Source organism: Apteryx rowi, unplaced genomic scaffold, assembly GCF_003343035.1.
Source record: "Apteryx rowi isolate R43461 unplaced genomic scaffold, aptRow1 scaffold_307, whole genome shotgun sequence".
In the NCBI taxonomy this organism is placed as follows: domain Eukaryota; kingdom Metazoa; phylum Chordata; class Aves; order Apterygiformes; family Apterygidae; genus Apteryx; species Apteryx rowi.
In genome coordinates, this window is record NW_020449497.1 from 859,726 (window position 1) to 877,516 (window position 17,791).

General features: G+C 36.9%; 1 long non-coding RNA gene across 1 annotated transcript; it reads right to left on the reverse strand.

Moving 5' to 3' along the window:
• Nucleotides 1-300: 300 nt before the first annotated feature.
• On the reverse strand, nt 301-17,527 carry LOC112968232. The gene is made up of 4 exons (XR_003254314.1): nt 15,991-17,527; nt 14,164-14,255; nt 9,531-9,617; nt 301-1,549 (listed from the first exon to the last, which is right to left on the reverse strand). It is a non-coding gene; the product is annotated as an uncharacterized LOC112968232 (long non-coding RNA).
• Nucleotides 17,528-17,791: the final 264 nt, after the last annotated feature.

Consider the following 17,791-nt stretch of genomic DNA (forward strand, 5'->3'; position numbering starts at 1 on the left):
TCTTTTTCGTTGTAACCTGCATGCTGACAAAGAGACACCCAACCCATGACCCCTCCTCTCCGTACTTTCCTCTGATCGTCTGCTATTAAGGATAAAGATAGACTCCTCCTTTAATTGCTAAATGAGAATAAAATTAGCTTGTCTCCTTCTCCTCCAAGTTCTTTAAATTCTTCCAAGTTCCCTTCCCCCGTTCCATCCTGTCCTGCTTCTATGATTTTCAACACTCCAGCTTACAATTTGTATTAGTTGATGAATTTCCCAACAATTTTTGAATGCTGTAGTTTGGTGCCTATTTTTAACTAGTAAAAATGCTAATATAAATTAAGAATAACATCAAAACAAAGAAAGGGACAAGAATGTGATATCAGACACATGCCTGAAGGGTAGATTCTCCACTTGCCTTGCACCCTGTGTTATTATTAGCACTTGCAAAATCTCAGTGAGAAAGGCCACAATTTTGATTTAGCATTTTTTTTATATTCATTTTGCTGATATGTAAATTACTGCACAAGAGTCAAGGCAGTGGAAAATGAAGACTCAAGCACGCAAATATATGTCAGCAAAGAGTTCTGGAGTACTATCAGTGTCAYGCAGTGTAACATTGTAAGTTAGTCTATGAATTAATTTTATTACTGTAAGATCTTAAAGAAAAAAGTAAATAAGTACTGAAATTTTAGGCTTTCTGGATATACGCCATTCATATTTTCAGACTTTCTTCCCTCAGGTCTGGGTAAATTCTCACCTACTCCAAATATTAAGACATCCTCAACAAAGTAATGAAAGTTAGATTTTGGGTTCTCTTCCCAACTTTGCCATTGACTCACTGTGGCTTTCTGCTAGAATTTTCAGATGGAAAGTACTTAGTTTCAGTTTTCTCATCCATAACATGGAAATTTTTGAAACACAAATTTTTCTTAGGGATTTTACAAGATCTGTTACTTAAAGCTCAGAAATGGTGTTGGGATCCTAGAACAACTGAGTATAAAAATCAAAAAATTACAGAAAATGCTTGGTATTTTACTGATGACAGAATCAACTACAATATTTGTCTGTTTTCCAATAAGAAACACAATAATCTGCAATTATTACACGCACGGATTCAGCCAGGAGTAACTGGCGTTTAGAAGTATGAATTCAGGCTATGGTCTTTCCCTAAAAGTCCATCTTTCCCTAAAAGATGAGGAAAGAGCTCCCCTGTTGGGGAAGGTGAGGTTGTACGGACAGGAAGCAGCCACAGACTCCCTCCCAAAGACCGCTAACAGTTGGTGAAATCGCAGAGCCCACGAAAGGGGGAGCGCATACGGGGTGGACAGGTAGAGGAACTCCAGTCCTCGCATACCAATAGCAACTGGTAAGTGGAGCACGGATCCCAAACCTAACTAAACTTCGGATACAGTCGGATGGCAGTTAAGATGGTGCTGGCACTGCCACCAAAACCAGCACTCTCCTTCCCCACTTTCATCTCTGATGATTTATTCTCTTCCCTCTGGCAGCACAGGTATTAAAGTGGCCATGTGATGAACCAGATTGGGAAACTGATGAAAAACAGCTGAAAAATAAACAGAAACAAACATGTGTCCTTTTTTTTTCTAAACATCAAAGCCTCTATGCTGTTCAGAAGGTGTAAGTTTTGTAAACGTGTATTAATTACGTTGAAAATGAACCCCAAGACTAAATCATTATCTGGTGGAATTCTACCACTGAATTCAAAAAATTACTGAGGATTTGACCTCTATATTTCTTTAGGAAAGAAGAAATGCATCTCTAGAATATGTAAAGTCCTCTGTAAATTTCCCCCATATATTTCAGTTTTTTCTCTTTTTAATGCTTTAAACTGATTTTTTTCCCCAATTACTAACGTACTATGATGATGTTTCATGATTTTTTTAACTTGGTCTTGGAATATAATAAGCAGCTAATGCCGAGCTCTTACGTCCATTAAAAATGTTTTGAAAATAATGTTCTTTATTAATTGCAATCATTGTACAAAACTTAGATCACTGATTGGAATATATATTCACTCTTGGTATAACCTCATTAATATAAACCAAAGATACATTTGCCCCCTAAAGGGTCTGCTCCAGTGGACTTTAATGGAGGACTTCCTGTAAACTTAATAAAAACTGAATCAGGCCAGCAACAGGAAAAGTATTCCAGGGTGTGGATCTCCAGATTTCTTAAGAAGCCATAGTTTAATTGAAGTTAATAGAAATATTTGATTTATCGAAGTGGGGATTACAGAACTTGTTTTTCTCTTTTCATTGTATGTGAATGCTGGAGAAAAGTATACTGTGGATCTAATACTGAGGTTTAAACCAGTATAATTTGGCACTGGTGGTGAGAGAAGCAGCCCCATGCTTCTCCATCCATTCATTTCTACTCTGACGCAGCCCTTTTATTTGTCCCGAAGTTTTCATGTGGCTACATGATGAACCGCATCAGGAAATGGATCCAGTTTGATCATGTTTATCTCAGATCAGTTCTCCAATCCATTCATCACACAAATGTTTCTTCTGACAAAAGGGAGGGAACAGCATGGGGACAGAAACAGAGATTAGGAACTGCAGAAGGTGGTAGCATTTCTTTCAGCAGCAAGTGCTGGCTTAGAGCAGTTAAAATTTAATGTGAAACCACAAGATAAATAGCTCAGTTCAAATAACTACAGCACCAGGGAAGTGTTCATAGGATTAGTTTAGCAGAGAAAAGATGTTATTAGCTGAAAATATGCACTGAAAAATGGCAAAGCGATATTACATTGAAGTAGCAGATGTGGTTAATCCTGAAAAAGTCTTTTCATATGAGAGTAATTCTGTTCCATTTTCTGAATCTGCATGGCAAATTCAGCTTGTGCTTTTGGCAGTTCTGTAGGCATGAATGTATGTATCTATGCTGTATTATTTATATATACACACACATATATACCACATGGTGTATACTTTTAATAATATATTAATAGATGCATACATTTGCATTGATAAGTTATTAGAAGTTTATACTCTATCATCCCTGATAAAAGTATTAGAAAAGAAAGGAAAGAAAAGGAAGGAACATGGTCAGGCAAATTCTACTACTGACCTGTCATTTTAAGTCTCCCTTTTATTCCTGTTTTAGATGTTGTTTCAGAGTGTTAGTGCTGTGAACAACATGGCAATAGCTGAGACAAAATGTTAATATTTTAACTCGCTGGCAATATTCAGTTCAGGTATATTCAGAAGCATACATTTAGACAAAGTGCTGATACCTTTTTAGAAATACAGCAACTACGTGCTTCCACGTCTCTGAACTTTCCCGGAATTAACCCACTCATCATTTGTAGCTTTTTTCTCACTTTTCTCTATAGCCTTAAAATTATAGGAAGAGTACCTCTCTATGGTTTAAAGGAGRAAGAAAATATTTTAGATACTCATAAAGAGAGGAATGTTAAATTAGTAAAGTTGCTGTCTTCATGTTAAATCTGTTCTTCTCTCAGTTGGATACCTCATTTTCCTGCACCCACGCTGAAGAGGATATCAGGAAACTCTTATTACTTTTCAGGGAGCTGTTATCACCCTGACCATCATCATCTTTGACTATCTTTGAGAAGTGTTTACTTTGCATTACTTGGCAAACTTCTATCAATAAAATTACTGCCAATCTTTGTAAGAATTTGTAGGTGAGTCAGGAATCCACACACCAACCACAAACACTCCCAGCCACTGAAATAATTTCCCTGTTCTCCAGAAGCCGCTTCCTGCCTAGCAGCATGACCTTGCTTTGCAACCAGCATGCCAGTGCCTCTCCAGTCATACCAGTGCTCTCTGTTGTAAAGTGGGGACAAAAAGACACTGGAGTAAATTTTGCTTTTAGCGTACCCACTAACTTCTCTGTGTTTCCATCATCTTCAGAAGGGCACATCCCATGAAGTACACTGCTCTTGGTAGCAGTTTCTCTTTACTACTGAATATGGAGCCCCTGCTGATCATAGTTTACATAGAGGGACTTTTGCTTATTTGACCCCACTCCTCYGTTCTGGCTTTACAGCCATGCATGGCTTCACTTTGCTCCCCTTCATGTCTCACAGCTCACAGACACACTGGACTCCTAATACTAAAAACACTTAAAAAATCCAGCGATCTTGTTGATTTTCAGCTTCCAGTGTCCAAACACCAGGCTACAAGAAGCTCTCTTGCGGTCTCTGACTCTATATCTCCCAGAGATTGAGCTGCCAAGTTATTAGGTAACAGCTCATTGGCATGGAGATCCTTCCAACGCATTCAGCTGGTTCAGCTCTTTTTGATCTGAAAGCGCTTTCCACTTTTCTGACTGGTGATGCATCCCCTCGGTAAGGACCCACATTATTTTTTAATCTTCAACTGGTAAAGGGCTGCTGAACAAGTACTACTGCCATTTCCAAGCATGACATTTAGCACCGTTGGTGTTTTATTTCCCCCATCTTATGTGTCAGTGGAATACGTGTTGCTGTTCGCTAACAGGCTTTGACGACTTGCTGCTGCGGACAATGACGACAGTAATTGTGGGGCAGGGGAATTGTTACAAAACCTTGACATTTGGCATTATTTTAGTAAAGTGTAGGGTCCTTTTCCTGTTATTTAGCTGTCACTGCTAACATTGACCCAAGTGGGAGCTGAGTGCTGCTGAGCCCCAGCAGCTCACAAAAGCCCATGAGTCGTTGCTCCTTAGGACCTTATCAGGTTAGTCCCAATACTACCCACTCTGTTCTTTGTTTTAGTCCCTGCTGCAAACTCAGTGTCATTTCTTCTTTCTGATACTCATTGCAGACACTGATTAGTAACTTGTATGGAGCTAAATTTTAGTTTCCTTTAAAAGCTTGTGTTTGTTTAACTGGTCTGGCAATCCAAGAATAACTCTGGACACTCTAATACATACAGTACCATAAGCAACGACAGATAATGCTATCAAGGTCTTTTCCTAGAATATAGAGATTAACTCACCTCATTAAAATGTACACATTCGACATAGCATAGTGCTGTACTACTTCAGGACAATTATTTAAGCCAGCCGAAAGATACTACAGTCTGTGGAAACTAGGATGATCCCTAGCTGTCCTCCTACCTCCCTGTATCCAGATATTTATCATCTTTTTAGATTAGCACATAGATTTCGCAGCACTAAGCACTTTTGAAAAACCTAAAATAGATTGCATTAGCTTAAATTTCTAGGTAGTAAAGAAACTCAAGAGGAGAGAAACATAATTAACTTGGAGCATAGAAAGATTCTCTTGTGGGAAAAATACCCTGAACTAAAAAAGATAGTTTGTACGAAGTACCTAATAGTGAACATGCAACAGCCTAGCAGGTTATACCTTCTGAAGACTGATGTCTTAGGTTCAAGATAAGCTATTTTCCCATGAACATTTCTTCTCAGACATTTAAGACTTATTATCTGATTTTTGGACAAGAAAATGTGATCATCCCAGTTTTCAGTGCTTGGTCTTTTTCTCTCAAATTAAAATAAAAGCTATGTTGCTGGGACTGCCTGCAGGTATTTCTCTACATTCAAAGAATGTTTCTTAAAGGTATGCTGGGTTTCTAGCACACAGAGCCCAGTTGTGCTCACATGAAAATGAAAGGTGAAAATTTCCTCAGCGCCAAGAGACAGACAAGGCAGTAGATCGAGAAGGCAGAATTCAGTAGATCAAGCCCTCTGAAATTCAAATGACTTTTCCTAAATGATTCACGTTTTTTCCTCATAATTTACTTTCTCTTTTGAACCCACCAAAGTAACTCTTCACAGTTTCTGTGCTGCTTAACTCCTTTCTGTCTGCTTCTGCAACAGCCTCTGCAACAAATGACTGAGGCAGTTGTATGTATTCTTGCTTCAGAATCAAGCTCTTAAGAGTGCTGTTTACCAGCTGTGTAAACGCCTGTTCCTACAGATGTGTAGGTGGCTGCACAAAGGTGAATTTTACAGAACTGACTGTTGATCTATTACAGCTAAAAATGTTAAAGTCCATATCAGTTGTTCCTGTTCAATTTCTTTTTAACAGCCTTATCAAACTTAATTATTCTGTCATAATATGCCAATCAGTTGCCCCCCACAAACACTGAATTCACTTTTTTTATTAAGGTTATGTTACCAACTCAGTAAGGAAAAAAGGGTATTTCTTTCTGTTGTGCTATCATCTGTCTGATGAATTCTTAGCCTTCACCTACACAGATCTTAAAAACTCTTTTGAACAAACACCCAGAGTCCTAAGAAATATTGCTACCAGGAGAAACAACTTAGCAACCCAAACTTCTTATTTACGTAATTCTCAGTCTCTGCTGACTTGTCAGGATCTTTGGCTGTTTTACATTCTTCTGAACAAATCCTTAGAAGGGGCAAATTGTTTGCTTGTTTGTTTTCGAAACAGAAAGTTGAGAGTAGCTCTGTAAATATAACATTTCAGAAGAGAACTACAGATTGGATGTGTTAGATACATTTTACATCAATAAATCTTGTGCTTTATCACTACATCAGAAAGCTTAGGAGAGACTTTGTATCGCCTTGTGCTGTAAAATGACAAAAACGTTCTAACCTAGCAGATCCTTCATGGAGCCTGTTTAATAATGAAAAAGCTGCCATACAAAATAAAGAAGTGAATACAGATAACACAATGAAGCCTGAAAATGGGGACAGAGAAAATTCTTCAGGCCGAAAATTCTTCAGGCCAAAATGAAAACTACTGGGATTCTGTAGATGAATCCAAAAGGAGTTCATTCCCCTTTTTTTTAAGAATTAGTAAACGTGTCTCAATTAAAATTTATTTTTAATCCCAAATATGAACTGTTGTTATTTATTAAAGCAATCTCTAACCAAAGATTTCAGTATGCATTAAAATGTTAACAAATTAAACCTCACAATTGTAATTTTTATAATTCTAGTCTCACTTCTTGTTTCCAAGTTGTATATCCATTACTGGATAAACAAAAAGGATGTAAAATAGTGGGTGAGCACCCAAGAAATCAGTGTTCTGAGACCGCTATACCTATCTCTCTCAATCTATTGAATTATGAAACTATGCAATAGCAAGTACTATTACCTACCTATGATCTTAGCTATTTCAGCGTGGCTGTAATGGAAACCAATGGAAGTTTTGCCTGCATAACTTATGCCAGGGTTGGATGCTAACTTTTTATCTTCAGATAAAGTTCTACCCCCTTTTTTCATACAGAGCTCTTAAAACCATAGGGCTCAATCTTTCTAAATTTTTTGGGTAACATAAGTTAACTTAATGAAATTTGCTTAGAGTTTCTTATTTGTAATGAATACAAAAAAATATAATAGAGATGCAGGGACAACTCATCCTTTATTTGAATCCAAGGCATTTTTAATTAAATGTTTTCTAACTTCACCTAAAAACACTACATCCTGAAATTTATCTTATTCCTAATGATATATATAGAAATAATATGTTAATGAGGGCACTAAATTATACTTGGAACTGTCTGAGAAAGCACTTGAGCCAAGAGAGTATGAATTCACTTCGACTTTCTGATATAAAATTTGAATTACAGACCAGTTAGATAATGATTAATTCTTTCACAGTCAGTTTTGCTACTGATTTCAAAAGAGAAAATTTCCAGTGCTTGTTAATATTACTTTTGTAGTGACACTTATTAAAAGCATAGATATAAACAAATTTCATAAACATGAATTAATAAAGCATTTTTAAATTTTTGAAAAAGTTTTCAAAAGAGATTAAATGATTTGCCTAAAAGAAGATGAGGTATTGAGAGAACAAAGCACAGAACAACATGGCATTATATCAATATTAATCATTTGTAACATCTCCAAATATGAACATATGTTCCCTCTTTCTACTATTTTTTTCTTCAGTATTCAGAATTTTAGTTTCATAATTAGTTTCTTACTTGTATACAACAGAATGAAGTCATTTTATTGCCTCTGTCACAACTTTTGACCCTGAACTTCCACATGGGTAAGGTACACTCAGGTTTACACTTGACACAAATAAATCTAAAAAGCCTAGTAAAATTGACATTTACTTAAAGAAGTCCAAAGCACCTTTCTGTCTAAAGCCTGAGACCATAAACGATGCAGCAAGGGAGTAAACTTCACTTTCTTCACAATGCTATTAAACCACGATCCCATTTTCAATAAAATCTCAGACAATTTATGCAACTAGTAAAATGTTTCTCCTTTATCTAGATTTTCAAATTCAGATGAATGCAACCGAAAGTCTTTTTTCTTGTTCCTCCACCCCAGTTTGTTCTTTGGTAAGAATGCTGGGAAATATGTCTAGAGGAAAATGCTATTACAATAAACATAAGCTAATAATTCCCCTTGTTGCCTTAGGAGAAACATTTCTCTAATAGACTTCAACATTTTTTTATCCCTATCTCAGTTTCTCCCAGGCAGCCAACTTGAATTGCCTCCATAGCCTTTTTATTTATAATAAGCCCTTATATTCCTATTTCTCATCTTAGTAGTATAGCATCCCAAGAGTAACAGCAAGCACTCTTCCCCACTTTCATTTCTCTCCATATATTTCTTGTTTGACAAAAGTTTAAAAGTTTCAGATTTTTTCTTCCATTTACAATTTTCAGTGCAATTACTAGAAAATACCTACTATGACAGCCAGTGTCCCTAAGTGGTCCTTCTTCAGCACCCATTTTAGATAATATAATATTAATCAGAGCTGTTCTCCAGAGGAAAAACAGTGGTAAAAAGGCAAACTAAGGTTACTACTATTTCCTTATGAATACACAATGAAGAACAGCCAAATTCCACTGAAGCATTTAATTTGTAGCTAGCATAATACTGAATCACAGCATAGCTAACGAGTATAATTGCATTCAGAAAGTTTCATTTTAAGAATGTGTCAAACACATAATTTGATTAGGGCGTGTGAGTATCTGTCCATGGGTTGTGCATGGTAAATTCTTACGTATGTGAATCATAAGGTATTATGAACCACCTACCTCCTGGCAGACAGGAATCTGCAATATTCCTACAAATGTTGATTAGAATGAAAAATTGTCCACCTAGGCCATTTTCTTTTAAGGTGACAGCAATCTTAGAACACATATATTTTAATTCCTAAACCTTCTAGTTAGGCCAGTAACATTCATGATAGAAGGAGAAGACACTTATATAAATATCTGAGGAAGAAAAGTTAGGAATTTTCCCATCTAAAAGAGAGCTTGAGTTTGCTTGTAATACTAAATAGTCTAAATTTTTAAAATGAAGACTCAGTAAAATATTTACAATTCTGCTTTGCCAAAGCAATAGCTTCTGAATAGCTCTGATTTTTTGTGAAATGTTGCTGATTCTAATAGGGTACTAGATTATCAGTTTATTAAAGTCTGGAATAGGTGCGTTAGTTAAACAGATTGCACGTCAAGAAAAGGGCATTCATTTTCCCTTCATTTTTAAGGGATGAATATTCATGTTTAGGAAGATACTTTTGTTGACAAGACATGTAGGATTAAAAATTTTCCTTCAAGTAGCTACTGACCAGGTTTCCTACATACCTTAACCTATATATTATAAATCTCCTCTGTTACCTTGTTAATAACCTCAGCTGCAAGTTGAGCATCCTTTTGGAGAAGCAACTCGGTCTTCGAGGCCGCTCAGCTTACTGTTGCTTCTGACTAGAACAATAAGATGTTATGTCAACAATATATGTAATTATTCCAAAAAGTCAATTACTGTTGATAAGTTTCCTTTATAGCAGCCACAAGTTACAGTTTACTTATATATCTTACCACAACTAAAAATACTAAAATAGAAGCAAAATATCCTTGAGACAACTGTTTTTATCTTTATTTTAGCTTTTTTCATTTCTCATATCTAGAATGAAAATTAGGTTATGAGTAACTTCTGTCTCTAACTTTCATGGATCAACTAAATAAAGATACTTGCAATGTTAAAGTTGTGTTTAAAATGCTGCAGTTTCCTCAGGGCAGAGCCCATATTTCCCTATTGTTTTAGAGTAACTCCAATAACAGATTTTTACTTTAGAAGCAGAACTTTAAAATTTAGAGTTTCTGGTGATTCTGCAGTAACAAACCAAAATGTATGGCTGAAAATAATTTAGAAGAAAGAAACTCTTAACTTAAAGACAATTTCAGATTTCTATGGATTATATATAAACAAACAAATTTGTAAAAGTATGAAAAATAACGTGAGAACATCTTCCAATATTAGGTTATGTGTAATGAAACTACCCTTTGCTGTATGATGATCATATAAAATGCAAGCAATGTCATTTAATGTTGCCAGTAGTGCTTTACCATTTCAAGAGAAAAGGAAAATGAATTTGGAAGGGGGTCGGGAGAGCGGCAGCAGTAATAATGATCGCACATTACTATAATTAGCAATGTAGGTTAAAAATTTAAAGAAGCAACATATTTGCTTTGTTTTTAACTATGTTTCTGACTCAGCAGTGATTCCACTGATGCACTCAGCAGAAAAGTGTATCCCAGTCTGTTTTTTTTAAATCTGAACCCATTAAAAGGAGAAACAGTATGACCAAAGGTAAACACTTCAATAGGAAAAGGGCCTTTAAAAAACTCCAGAAGGCAGTTTAATCCAAATCTGGGATAACTATGGATTAAGAATGCATTAATGTTAGTTTGTGCTCCCCTCCTTTAATACTAGTACTAATATGCTTTGGACTCTTGTCCTCCCCAGCACTCATACTGACAAAGTCTTAGCTGTTATAGTTGCTATTTTTACTTTGATACACAAACTTGTGAAGCACCCTTGTATCATTCCTTCTAACAGTTTGCACAGTTGTTTTCTTTCATTTCATACTAAAGTGTGATTGCTAAATGTATAGGTGCAAATGGAAAAAGTGAAGCTGAAGTACAACAAAGGCTTGTATTTGAACGAAGTTGAATTTTGCTTAATTTCAGCTGCAATATGGTTAGAAATAAGTTTGATGAATGATTTATCTGATTTAAAAYATCTGCATGTGAATCTGAAGCAGTTTTCTATGCAAATCAGGTACTTATGCACACAAATTATTCTAATTAGGTACAGGAGGCTATGATAACCTAAACTGCATGTTCAACTATAGTATACCTCTACATTAGCATGATAACTGTGTGCATATTTTGCACGCAAAAGTGCATGCCCAATTAGATTGAAAATTAGATCTTTTATTATCTCTGCATTGCTTTACTATACTTTTAATTGGAATTTACATGTTACTGATAGAGCCTTAACTTTAATTCATAAAACCATTCTGAAGGTATATGGAACAATTTGCTGAAAACATGAAATAAAAGTTTCAAAATTAAGTATACATATCCTTTAAATAAATTTAATTTTTATATGATTTTTATAACTTTGGGAATGGAAAACATGTTCATGTATGACAATAAATGTCTGCAATTAATACTATAAYATTAAAAACTTTCTCAAAGTCATTATATCCAATACTTGTTCTCATAGCATCACGAAGAAAGAAACTTTCAATATATCACTGTACTGGGACAAAGGAGGTCGAACTTGAGACACAGTAGAATTTGATCATACCCTTGCTAAAATGCAAAAGAAGCAGTAGATAAATTGTGACTCAACAAGTGAGACAGACTTACAGCTGTCGATAAAGCTGTACTTCAAAGGTGAACATTAAAGTTTATATAAGGTCCTCTGTCAGAGTACAGCCAGTAAAAATAAAACTGATAAGCTGATGAAATGATACTTGTACCTGGACCTTCATCCTTTGGCTCTAGGAAAAGTAGTTGCTGAACTAACACGTGCATTTAAAAAAAGGATCCATTTGAAAATAATATCCATAGTAATACAGACCACTCAATCAAGGTGAAGACAGACAGACAGTCATTGTAACTAGCACAAACTATTTATAACCTATGCATGATGACCAGTTTGGTTAATAACCAATATGGAATAGATATATGGATGCGAACTCCTAGCAGTAGGAATGGAAAACTTGCTGAAAATTCCATCACTTCACATTGTTTATTAATTCGAAAAAGGGCTCACTTCAGTAAAAAATTCTACTGACGGGTGAAGACTTTGCCTATGGCCAAAACTCTCAATATTGAAATGTTAGCCCAGATTTGTTTATCTGCTCTTCTTTTTAATGCTATTAGGAAAGGTTGGGTAGAGAGGGCTGCAGTCACAGACTGTCCTCTTGCATACGTTGATAATATACAGCACAGGCCACATTTGTACTGGAAGTAGGATTTCTAAAATCTGAATATACACTAAAAAATAAATCTGAATTCTTTTGTGTTATGCTTTGCATTGGGAACATAAAATTTTCCCACAATTGGTATTTTGTCTATATTTTGGTTGCAAAAAGAGTCATTTTCTCATTGTATGTCTTAAGATAAATCCCAAGTGATGTGGGAATTCAAAAAATACCATGACAGAAACTTTTGCATATAGTTCCATCTATAAAAACAATACAGTGGAAAATTTTGCAGTTTTAGAAACAAGCCTTGCTTGAACTACAAGGTCACTATTTACTAGTGAACAAAAAGATGAGAAAATACTTCATGTGATATATTCCAATGACAGGGTTAATGACACAGGTAAACATACCCATTGACTCATTAAATTGAATGGCAAGACACAGCTAAAAGTTAATTTTTCTTTGCTATGTACTTAGGCATCTAGTTATGACAACATTTGTGTCACCGGAATTCATCCCCAACCTAAAGCTCAGTTGATCTTTCAGTTCAAATTTGTGGAGGCATTTTTGTGCAGACTTTCCATTTTCCAAAGCTCTGCAGCTGAAACAGCTCATATTCTTTGCAGTTCAGGCCCTGGGAAGGACTTAGAGCATGTGAGTGAGTCGGTTACAGTGGCATAGTCACTATAGCTGTTTTGCTAGGCAAACGTGTATGCAGGCAGACTATTAACCACAACATTCATTCATAGACAATGTGTGAATAATCAATAAATGAACTTTTCAATGTTTAGGAGAAAGAATGCCTGCAGTAAGATGCTCCTCAATATTTGATGCAATATTTTGAAATATATAATCTCCAGTGTAGTAAATACGGCTGTGTGTGCTATCCTGCATGGTAAAAAATACACTGAAAAAGCACAGCTCACTCTGAAGCGTGGCTGTGCAATTCATAAACATTTACTTTAGGAATACCATGAAGAAAAATTTGAAGCTGTAATTGGAACGAGCTACGCAATTTGTTCTACATCCCAACTGAGGTTATCTGAGGGAATGTTTTAGTCTATTATCAAAATATACTGTAGCAATCAAGAAAAATATTTGAATCCTGTTCTAAAATTCCTCACAGTTCAGCTGTATTAGGAGTTGAGATTTTTTTTCATCCCAAAATCAAATGATGATATTACAACGAAGGACAAAAAAAAGCTTAATACCACATTATTTAAAAGAAGTGCAGCCTATACCAAGAACACATCACCAGGCACAAGGATTGCGTGGATTAATATCCAACTCTTCTGCTGACTTTTATTTCAAGATCACTTAGACTTCTGGCGTCTCTGATACTCCAGCTATAAAAGGAGAATAAAATACTTACCTCATAAAAATGTTGGAGAAATTCATTAATCTCTGTGAAATGGATTGAGATTCTTGGGTAAATGCTACCATTACCGGGAGTATGCATTCCAAAATATTTGATATACTAATTCTGAGAAACTTCAGTGCAATTTTGCCTTTTAATCTTCCGCATTCTTTGCAAACAAATGGAAATAGAGCAAATTTTGGCTTACCATTTTAAAGTCTTATCCTAAATTTCAATCTCTCTTTTTGCAGATATCCTATTCACTGCTTGCAATTAATATAATGGACACTTATAGAGAATTACAGGTCAGCTGGCCTGCTCTCAGTTCCCTGACAGACTATGGAGCAAATCCTGCCGGAGGTCACGTTCAGGCACATGAAACAACGAGATGACTGGGAGCAGCCAGCACACTTTACCAGGGCGAATTGTGCCCAACTAACATGATATTCTGCAGTGAGACGATTGGCTCTGTGGATAAGGGGAGAGTACTGGATGTTGCTTACCTTGGCTTTAGCAACGCTTTTGACATGGTCTCTCACTGTATCATTATAGCCAAACTGCAGAGACTAGACAGGCTTACTAGATACGGACGTAAGCTACATGCACAATAATATACCTGTGAATATTTTAATGTATAATTAGCTGGAATATGAAAAGGGCTAATATCCTTTACCTTAAAATAGGAGTGGAAGGTACTAAGCCACTTCCAGGCCTGTCCAGTTATAAACAGCACATCACAAAACTTGAGCCAGTGACTGTAGGCCTCTTAAAAGATAAGAAAATTTGTTTAGTATGTTTAAAAATTAAAAGTATAATCGCCAAAGAACAATTTCAGAGGTTAAAACTGAACAATGGCTAATACCCTTTATGATTTAGATTATGGAGAGTAATAACTTTCAGYTGGGCATGTATTATTTTTCTGTATATCTAAGTGGCACTAAGGATAATGCAGATTTACAATTTTGACCCACTGTGTTTTTCACGCTGATTTTTCCCACTGACGTTTGCCTTAAATGAGATCCAGGCATGTATCTCTACCACAGCAGTCAGCACAGGAGTTTAGAWATACTGGGTGGAAAATAAAAATGGTACGGTCTGATCCAATTCTCTTTCTTGTAAAGCATCAGAACACATTCTTGAAAATTTGGTATGGGATACTGACACATACAGCTCTATTTCTTTTTTTTTATTATTTTATTAACAAATTTGCATTCAACACAACAATAAAAAGAAAATGCAACAGAAATATCAAAAATACTGAATGAGAAAAGAAGGAAGAAGGGGAAGTTGACACAGCAATAAATTAAGGCTAAATGCAAGCAGAGAACTTCTCAACAACCAACACTGAAGATGTATCAGTTTACACTGGATCTCTGTTTGGCCCTGAAAGTCTAAACTGCTTGGGCAAATATTGTATTTAAAATATAGAAAGCCTGCACCAAGTACTTAATGCACAGCACTGCCACAAAGACAGCCCTGATCTGCCTGCTATAGTGTAACTATGACAAAATTCTTGGAACGTACAGAGACAGCATCTTGCCGCTTAGGGACAAGATTTAAGTGTAAGTAAACTGGTTTGCTTTTTAAATCAAAATACCTATTACTCATGCATTTTCATAAAATAAAATTCATTAATAAAAATCAGGGCTGCTGGTTTATTTCTGGATAGCAATATTTTCACTTCTGTTTGCACACCAAATGTTGCAGCATCTTACTACTGCATTAGACCCCCAAAATAAAATTTTGGGAATCAAAGAGTTTTATTCTTCTTTATAAATCTATTCAGTAAAGGTACTCGTAAGTGCAAATTATATTTGCACTCCTTTCTTCTATGAAACTAGTAGAGAAAGGCCTTGGTATAAAGGAGAATCAAGTTAAGTGAAAAGGAAGATGCTAGAAGAGTAAGCAACAAAAAGTTTTATTTAAATGTTTGCATTTATTTAAATGTATAAAATGTTATTGAGTGTTATAGATAAAAACAATATGAAAATGTTGACTAAGTGCCAGTTTGACATCTAAATCACTTTATAATACTGGTAGGCCCATTCTGTAATTAAATCTTTCTTTGCAAGTAATGAAGCTCCATGTAGATGTGTGGATATGTGCACATGAACATCATTGTGCTACTGAGGCCTCAGTTGTAGTTAATATTTTTTTCTGCGAAAGTATTTTCATCTGAGAGTAATGGAAGTATTTATAAAACAAGCTCTAAACATGTCCATTTCTTAATACCCCTGAACTCTGATCTGCAGTGCTATGATTGCAAGCCTAGATGTGCCAAATGCAAGCATTACTAATTATTCAAAAATGTGTAACAATACAAAATAGTCCTACTTTAGCTGTATGAAGAGCAGAAATGGAGAAAAGGATCAGATCCACACTGCAATTTGTCTTATTAAGTTAGGAACTGTTGTCTCCTCACTAGAAATTTGCCTTATTGATTTATCCAGCTGTTTATATCATCATTAATTCTATTAAAAATACATTGAAATTTAATTACTTTATGCTTTTGGTCCATTTTGGAAGTCATCAATGCATTTGGGAATATTTGTCTTATCATCACCTCTGGGTGTAAACTGTAAGAAGACTTCAAGGCTTAAATGGATCCCAAACTTGTAATCTAGTCAATTAAAAAGATTAGTTAAAGGGAGGTTCATACTCAACATTTGTCCTGGATGCGTTTATCAGTTTTGCATTCTGTATTGGGTTTAAGTAGTCTTCTCTTGCCCAAGGCTATATAAAATACCCACATAAACAAAACAGTAAGTGACTGACCATAAGCCATAGCACAACAGTGAAGTTGACAGAAAGCACTGTCAAATGCCCTTAGTAAACAAATAAAGATTCCTCTTATAAATTTCAGATATTAGTAATCTCAGTTGTTACTTGCAATAGAAACAGATAAAACTATACAGCGTTTGATTATGAAATTTTCAATGTCCCTTGAAGTTTCTTAAAGTTTTTGCCATATTTTTGCCAATTTTACATGTGAAATATTTTCCCAAATCAACACTTTAGAAAACTTTATGGCTCACATTAAGCCTTGCATGAGGCTGGTGTAATTATGCTGTTATGCCTGCCAACATTAGAGGTGACTTTGGTCACCAGTCTTTGATAGTGACACGTGTAACTGTTTCCTGTAACAACAGGACTCTTTCTGCTTTGCATCTGGATATACCGCGATGAGGCAGTTATACCGGTTGGGTCTACAGTCAGCTCAACTCCGTCATTCACCAAACACTGAATATCTTGCAAAGCACCTGGGTAAGGACTGCTCTCGCTGATGCTCACACAAATCACTGAAGTCCATAAGGGCTGCAAAAGCAAAAACTGAGGGGAGAATTTGGCTTCTGATGTATCCAGTTGCCTAATCACGTGTTGTCACATGGCAATTAAGGGAACTGGCAGTTAATTTCCCTGTGGGTCTGTCTGCTCTTCAGTTAGTCACTTGTTGTAAGTATGTGGATTAGATTATCAATGGTCTACGCCTCAGTTTACCATCAGGAACACTGATATAGTAACACGAGGATATTTTGAGATTTAATGAACCAGGGTTTGTAGAAGGCTACGAAACTCTTGGGTAAAACATTCTATTCCAAGTGCAAAGTATGATTTTTTCACATTGCTCTGTTGTGACTCTGCAGCGGCGAGACGCGCTGGGGGAAGCCGAGCTCCTCGATCTCCGCTCGCACAAAGGTAAATGTCACGAATGACATGCGTGCCTCCTTCAAATCTGGTGACCCCAGGTGTGCGGGGCAAGGCTACTCACTAAAAACAGTGCTGTATGGGGAGCGGGTTCCTCGCAAGCCAGAGCACGCCACGCCGGGGAATCTGTGTGGGGAGATCAAACGCAACCGCAACCAAAAAGCAGCGGCACAGCTCGGCTTTGAGATTTTGGGTGGGTTTTTTTTCCCCCCCGTGGCGGCTGCACCAGTTCGGTTAGAGCAAAAGGGGCAGCAGGTGCCTCGAGTGTCCCCGCGCGGCCTCGCCGGCTCCCGCCGCTTCCTTACAGCGCGGCGCGCGGCCCCGCGGCCTGCTCCGCCCGCGCCGGCCCGGCGCTGCCCCGCTGCTCGCGGCGCCTTCCCTCCCCCCCAGCTCCGTCACCGGCGGCCTCGTCACTGGTACGTGCCGCCTTACCAGCGCCGTTAACGCGGCTTTATCGTTAATTAAAGTGCGAGGGGAGAGGAGCGCTGTCCCCGTGACGGGCGGGGGCGGGGGCTGCGGGGCGCGCGTGAAGCCGGGCGCAGACACTTACAGGGAGTCACAGCGCCCGGCCCGGCCCGGTACGGCGGGGCCGCGGC